Source organism: Perna viridis, chromosome 12 (genome assembly GCF_037379345.1).
Source record: "Perna viridis isolate PV_CMFRI_1.1 ecotype Kerala chromosome 12, ASM3737934v1, whole genome shotgun sequence".
Taxonomy (NCBI): domain Eukaryota; kingdom Metazoa; phylum Mollusca; class Bivalvia; order Mytilida; family Mytilidae; genus Perna; species Perna viridis.
In genome coordinates this window covers 12,247,419-12,255,845 of record NC_142456.1, presented here as the reverse complement: position 1 = coordinate 12,255,845, position 8,427 = coordinate 12,247,419, and the positions used below count along the sequence as shown (strand labels likewise).

The window sequence follows — 8,427 nt, the reverse complement described above, 5'->3', positions numbered from 1 at the left end:
ATAGAATTGTAGAAACGCGATTATTGTGAGACCTCGGCGTGGAAAACTCAGAGATTGCTGTTTCATGGTACACTTGAAATACTATTAATTGACCTTTGCGTCAAATAAAAATTAGTCGTTTAAAGATCTTTGCACAGTTATACTTGTATCAACAGTATTCGTTAAAAAAATTATGAAGGGGTAGCATGTATTATATATGTAGATGCAGGTCTAAGATAATTACATGGAATTCTTGAAATTGTTTCGAAAAATGTTCATTTCTTTGAAGGATGTGATAATTGTAGCATCTTGCAAACTTAACTTTCCAGTTAATGTGTCTGGGGTGAACACACTTCGTGATCCTACAGTAACTCCATCTGTTTTAATTTTTTATTGTATTTAATTTTTTTGCTATTGCACCTGTTATAACGGAATCTGGTTGAAACTGAGCACGATTTTGTTCGGTTGTTTTAGAATGCTATTTAAACTGTACAGACCAAAAACAAAAAAACAAATATATCAAAACTACAGATAGTATTCTAACCTCTCAGGTGAACTGTCAGAAGAGCCAGTTCTAGAGCCAGCTCTTCTGACAGTTCTAGCAGTGCCGGATCTACGAGAACAGTTCTACTAGTAGAGCCGACTCTACTGCTAGAACCGTCAGAAGAGCTGGCTCTAGAAATGTTCTAAGTCTGTCATAAAATTGTTCCTCTGACAGTTCTACGACAGTTTTCTGAAAGGTTAGAACTGATCTCGGTTTACCAAACTATTGTTTTTATGAATGCGTAAAAAGTACGACAATGTCACCTACTATATAGGGACGGGGCGTCAGCGATAACATGAATGGCTCAAAATCTAACAGTCGAAAATGATGTATGCAGTAAGGATGTGATTGTTTGAACTTTCAGCGCAGACGCACATAGTGTCGCATATACCCGTTGGTTGACATCAGTGATATAACAAGATATCGATGCATTAATATAGTTAAATTTAAGTACAAATAACTCCACCCCTTATAGGCAAAGCCTTAAATCATATTACAATTATGTGTTCGATCAGTTTCTCTTAGTTAACTTTACCGAACTTAACAAGAAACAATGTAAGAACCAAAAATACAAAGCGTGTTCTTTTTATTGAAGACAGTGTCAGACTCACAAGCGTTTTTATTCCTAAAGATGTTGATGACTTGTATCCAGTTCTAGAAATTTTAAAACTACAACGATAGCCGCATGCTGCAAGTACATTTAAGTCGGCACATTTTTCACATATTTACTGATTCTAAATACTCGGCTATTACATTTACAGCTTTATTCACATTTCCATGTTGTTTCCCCTCGGCAGCATGAGCTATAACTATAGCAGTCTTAGATTTTTGCAGAGTTAATCCTCCAAGATCTTTCTTCTTTGCTAGAACTAATTTCCTATCGTCCTCTTTTAAAAACTGATATTTAGTACCTTCTGCGTGAATTCCTTCCGACATAAAAGGGGTAAAATCGCCGCTTTTGAAACACCCCGCGATATTAGCCGCCTCGTCCGCAGTTAAACGCAGGGCATTAGCATGTGTATCGGTAGTCCACTTTGCACCTCCATCCAAGCCAATAATACAGGCCTTATCTGCATGTGTATTTCCAGTTTGGTCTCTAGACTGTGCAAGGAGGTTATCTAAATAACTATCCCAGGACATGATTGAGGGTTACCTGTAATAAAATAGTATGTTACTTTTACTACAGTGTACATTTTTGACGTGATTTTTTCAGACAATATGTATGTTCATATGAGCATGCATTACATGTACAGCACAAGTAACAAGTATTAGGGATCAACCATTTAATTTCAATGACAGACCTAGGATCAGATTTAAATGAAAATGCAGGGCAACTACTTGCGAAAAAAATGGACAAAAGGCTTTACAAAGATTGGAGGCAATTCAAAAGGAAAAAACTTCCCTAGCAAAACATAAAATGGTTGTTCGGTTGGAGTAGTACGGATAAGATAATATAATTATATTGGATGCTTTCGATTTTTTGGTACGTATCGACTGCCAATATCAGCCAGGTTAGTCATTTAAAACATGGCAAGAATTAAAATGGAACCCAATCATGTAGTTCAGGTGGAAAGAAGCATTATTGGTCTAACAAGAGGCGAGCTGATATTCGAAATAATAGCTTCTAGGGAATGCCACGACAATTGAGCCACTATCAATTTATAACGAGAATAGGTATGGTGTACATGTCAAAGAGACAACAGCCCCACCGTGATGAAAATGTCAGCCCAAGGCCAACAATGGACTTCAATGAACGACGAGGAAACCCACATACCGCAGGGCAGGCTTAGTCACTTTCATGGTAGAAATGGAAGTGTTCATAACGTTACTCACATCGGAACTACTCGGCCATTTCCGCTATACTAAAAATAATTTATTATGTTTAACCTAATAAAGACTGAAAGGCTGAGGTGTTCCTCTAAATGATTGAGAGTCTGATTTCAGGTGTAATATTACCACTACAGTATTTCGGGAACCAGTCGCACATACAAAAAAGTCGTTCGGAATTACACGAAGCAGTCCCAATAACTATCATTAATGCTGATATTACCATTTGTGGACTTCTCTACCATTTACATTTTGTAATTTAACTCTTTTATATACTTTTTTATGTTATTGTGTACGATGCATGTAGTTTATATAATTATTTAAATGTAACTGTTCCCCAGTTCTTCGTTGTATTATTATTTACATGTTGTTCTACAAAGTAATAATTTTCATGCACTAATGATAATCACGATATGTACATGTAATTATATACTCAAGTCTAGAGTTACAATTGTTATATGTCTGGTTCTTTAAACAGACGAGTAAGATGCATAAACTTTAAATGAAAGGTTTTTTTTGTCTGCATTACCGGTTTGAATTTCGAAGTATCAAGGGAGACATCTGTTACGTTTTTTTTAAATAGTTCAGATAACATTAGTGTGCGTTACTGGAATAACGTGACTAGAATTGTTTGCATACTTTCTTGCATTCTTTCTGTGTTTTGTACATAAAAATTATGCATCTGTGGTATTCTATTATGCATCCGTAGTATTCTATCATGCATCCGTAGTATTATGCATCCGTAATATTCTATTATGCATACGTACTATTCTGAGATCGTTTTGTTACTGTAAAGTACTTACTGTATATAATTATACTTGTTCATCCAATTAAGATTAAGAAGTCTTGGATTACAAGACCACACGTATTTTTCTGTTTTTGATATGTTGTTTGGTTTTGAATTTATTGAAATTTAACAATGAACTCTTCGAAAATTAGTCTCTGAGTCCTTTATTGAACGATTCTTCTAAGGGGAGATAATTTTAACCCTTTACTTTGCTAAATAAATTTTAGTTTACATTCTTTGCATACATTGTACATAGGGAGTAGCTTTTGCTAGCAGGCTCCATATGCATATGATAACAATTATTAATAATTCATCAAGTAAACTAACAGCATGTAAAACTATTGAATAAAATGCTTCGGATAGCGCAACTTGATACGACCGTAGATATCGACACTGATCAGCTCTGACAAGTAACTATATTTAAACTCATTTCTATTAATTTGAATTGCGATTAAATGTTAAACAAAATTCTGACAAAACAAAAGTGCTAAAAGAATTTTAAAGTATGCAGTATAAAGGGTGAGGGCCGTAATCCTTTAAGTTTTTACTATACGCATTAAAATCAATCATATTTTTTTTCGTATGGAACCTAATAGTACAATAAAATAGAGATGTACACACTATTACTCAAAGTATTAACCATATACAAGGAAAATGTTGGATTTTTTTGCCATTGTTATAGTCTCTGTTGTAATTATGCATGGAATATATGTAACAGTTTCGCAAAAATCATTACATATTTTTTAAAATGCTTGCTTTTGCCACCTGTATGACTCCTTTTTCTATTCCTAAATAGTAGGTGCAACATGTATATCCCGAAAATCTTCTCTTTGAGGTACAGAGCCTCATTATATAACTTTATATACATGTACATATAAACATTGTAGATCCAAACGATTTATTCATGCCATTGTATAGACGAATATAAGTAATTCCAGTACCACTTTCTAAAAACTCAAAAAGAAGTTAAGCAAAGAACAACTTTTGACTGAGACTAGTATTTATTGGGATGAAGTAAATACATGTAAGTTTAGATTACCGAGGTAAACACTTATGGACAAGACATGTGAAATAAAATGCTTCACATGGCGCAGCTTGATAGGACCGCAGACGTTGAACCCTGCACGCTTGAAATATGGTCATACTGTTCCAGCTTGATACAGCTCTGAATTTTATTTGCAATGAAATATTCGACACAGGAGAAGAATTTGACCAGAATGAAAGTGTCCCCTTTTTTGTTCCTTTGTCCGCAATAAGAACACGCCCCAAAAATCAATGCCAGCCTTTCGTTGGAGGTATATATATGGCATCTTGTGGTACAATTTCAAGGAGACCAATTCACTTGTTTTAAACTTATTGTTTTGAAATCATCAAAATGCTAATTTCTGGCCTTTCATTCTTATTCAATTTAAGTCATAAACTCCTTCATCGATCCCAGCAATTCCTGTGTGGCAACGTATAGTACAATTTCAAAAAGATCCATTCACATTTGCTCAGGTTATTGTCCAGACATCATGACAATGTCTTTTTACCCCTTTTGTGGCCCTAATTCCACAATTAGTCATTACTGCTCATTTCTCCCCCCTTTTCTTGGACTCTAATTCCTAAACGGTTCAAGTCGCCACCACAAAACTACTTTTGTTAAATGGCATCTTGTGGTATAATTTCCTGAACACTTATATACTAAAGTTATGATCGCCAAGTTATTCCGGACAAGGAATGTTTACTAGAAACGGACAACGACGCTGGCATGGTTCCATTATACAACCGCATATAATAGTTTAACACAAAAATACATAATATTTACACATCGACTAAAGTGTCTATGATATCTTCGGATCAGTTAATAAAGCTTTCACTGTATTATGTTCATCATCAATCAACAAGTTCAGATAATGTCAGATAAGACTGTAAGGCCATTAAATTCTTCCCCAAATAAACCAGGAATGATTGTATCAATCGACATGGCGAACGATAGCTGTAGAAACTACATTTAATTAACTGCTTTTACTTGGGCTTCCTATTAATGTGTTGTGTACGCCATCAGCGAATTCAAGAAGGATCCCGGTTCGGTGTAGTAAACCCAACTCTCAGTTCAAAAATGTTGTAATGGGCAAAATTACCCTAGGTTAACTACGGAACTCCTCCACTTTTCCTTATCCGAATTCCCCCAACCTCTTTATAAATTTGTGGACCTGCCTGGACTGTACATATTGATTGGAAGCTAAACACCCAATTCCTGGCAGGGCTAATGAGGGTCCGATCAAGTAACTTCCAGTTTTTTTTTTCTTATCTAACCAAACTTTGAACTTAGGTGGAACCCTTCCCCTGGATCCGCATATTCCACACCGAAATCAATTTCTTTTTATTTGAATTTGCCTGGTTTAGTAATGGAGAAAATATAGAAATTCAATCATAATGTTCATTTTGAAATGGATGAATATATTTTATTTATTTGTTTCTGAAAAATTTGAGACATTTTGTTTTTTTTTCACCCCTCCCCGGCTTATCTATCACTTGAAAAATTAAAATCAAATTAAGTTTTGAGTAATTTGTTAAATTAACATAAAAAGTTGAAAAAAATGATGATAGTAGGAACACCCAGGTAAGAATATAGCTGTGCCCTTAAATATATAATCTGAACATTGAGGTTGTTGCGTATGGTTTTACACCGAGTAATAATACATATAATTAACGTTCTCATTTTGAAAGGCAAATAAAATATCGCTTACTACTATAAATACTGCACAAATACACGTCATAACAGAGATAAAAATAAACAAAAACAAAATGATTCCAGTCAGAAGAATTGTCGACGTCAGTGGAATGTTTGGGTCAGAGGTCAGATGTTCGTGAAATCGACAAGTGTGAAAAGTGTACAGAGAAAACAGAACATCACTATAAAGCCATGATACGTATTACTAAAGTTTTGAATAAAATTTAAATTAATAAAAATGAATACATATCTTTTTTCTCTAACTACAATACATGTAGACACTCCCATTATGCTAATTAGTTATAGTTCACTTATTCCTGAAAATCAGAAACAGAAATCGAAGTGCAAGTTGTATCTTTAACACAAAGACAGTTCCCATATAACAAAAACACTACTTGAAAGATGTATTTCACCAGTTCAGTACAACAAGAAACTGTCGTATTAGGCATGGGATTTACCTCTTTGTGAAGGTGAATCAGCCAAACGGGTCACCTTAATTGGTCATTACAATTGCATAGCCAAAGCACGTGCATTTACGCAATTTTTGACAAATTAACGACCATAAAAATGATAATACAATAATATAGTAAGCATATAATATCGATTAACATGCATATTATCTTTACCTGCTTCTTATTATCCTGAGAATGAAGGCACAGTATACACATACGATGCACGTGTGCGTGCGCTGATATTTTTAGACTGGTTGTGACGCATGAACCTAATTTCGGACTGAATTTTCCGGAATAATCAACTCGGCACTGAAATTGCATTTTAGGTTGAGAATAAATTGAATATCAATCACTTTGTTTCGTTAGTGTCTATAATTTCGTAAATAAAAAAAAAGTTTGCGTAGTATTCGACCAACACGTAGTGTACACGGAAGTCGGACGACACTAATTTAGTCATGCACATTGTACCATATTTTATGGTCATACTTTTGTATCCATTGCTACGAAATGTCTCACTATTTAAAAAAAATCCTTTAACTCTGAAGCTTAAAAGTTAAAACCCGGAATTTTGGACTTTAATGTTTGTTTTTTTTCTTTGTTTTTGTTATACACGTATATTTTCCAATTGGAAATGTTTACTTCCAAAAACAAAATAAAAAATTGAAAACTTTGGTGAAAATATAAAAGAATATTAATTCTAATATGACGTGCTTCAAAGCTCTTTAGACAGCCATGGTAAAAAAGTGATTAACACATTACCAACATTTTGTGCAACACATAGGCTGCATCTTTCGCTCGGGGTAAAACAATGCGACAAAAATGGCCAGCCCGTTGTAAAACAATGATAAAATTTAGTTCCCAAGATTTTATTTCTTGACTTAAATATTATGTAAAAGTGTAACATGTACATTTTTTTTATAAAAAAGTAAAATCATGAATATTTAATGAAAGCTATAAGCAAAGTTAAAGAAAATAATAATAAAAAAAAACAATAAGAAAGATACTTTTTTTTTAAATCACCAATCGTGTAAAAAAATATCAGTTAGGAATATACATACATTTTGTATACTACGTATACTAATGATTCTTACTCAACTGGGCTTGCTCAAGTTGGAGTATAACATGTAGTGACCAAACCCATGCATTCTGTTAGTGATAAATGAAGCATGTTTTTTTTTGGTAATTTTTTGTTGCATTAATTTAATTTTTCGTCGATATCGGATGTTCGTGCATTAATTACGTATTGTCTGCTGCGCTTGCAGCATGATACTCGGTTGGAAATTTTGCCCTAATGCCAATGTTGGTAATTAATGGGTCTTCATGTCGTTTTTTTGACATTTTAATTTATTTTGAAGGAGTGTCATCGTTTTGTTTCATGTACCGTGGATTTTATTACTTTTGTTGTCGGGGCATTTCAGAGCTTACTGAAAGATGTGTTTACACTTTTTGAAGACCTTTTGGTAACCTCGGAATTTACCATTTTTATAGGGGTTATAATATGGAACATTTGTTGCGTTTCAACGTTTCACGATATCTGTTCCTTTCTCTACTCAGAAATGTTATATGGTGACGTCAGCAAAATTCAAATACATGTAAATCTTTGCATCAATAACTTTGTCAGGATAGTGTCTGATCCAAAGGGGGTGCGGTTATGCAGGGGGTTGGAAAATTTGTCATTTTCATGTGTAAACTTGACAAAAAATGGTAAGAGTAATCAAGGGAACCAAGGTTATAGCGGTAATCAAAATAATGTAATCCAGGGACAAAGACCAGACATGGAAACAGACTCACACAACAAAGATCATAGAGTAACTATAATCATTATACATACAAAGTAACAAAAACAAATGAGCAACTCGGACTCCACTAAAATCTTGGTACATGGACCAGGTGTATTATGTACTAGCGACCCCCTTTTTCTGAGGAATCTCGGGAGACACTCCTTTTCAAAGTGTTAGACTATCATTGTTATATAATGTACTTGAGGAATCTTTCAGGGGAGGAGTGTCTCGAGAGATATTATATTGTCGCAATAAATAAGGATTTATTAATAAGTTCAATCGAACAAATTCTCCTGCTTTAAGAAAATTTTGAGAGCAGATCTCTAGTTTGCATTGGAGTC

At 34.1% G+C, this 8,427-nt stretch overlaps 1 pseudogene across 1 annotated transcript; it reads right to left on the bottom strand.

Moving 5' to 3' along the window:
• Positions 1 to 1,092: 1,092 nt before the first annotated feature.
• On the bottom strand, positions 1,093 to 6,594 carry LOC148601223 (profilin pseudogene; annotated as a pseudogene). Its single transcript, XR_015916954.1, has 2 exons — positions 6,480 to 6,594; positions 1,093 to 1,676 (listed from the first exon to the last, which is right to left on the bottom strand). The product of XR_015916954.1 is annotated as a profilin pseudogene (transcript).
• Positions 6,595 to 8,427: the final 1,833 nt, after the last annotated feature.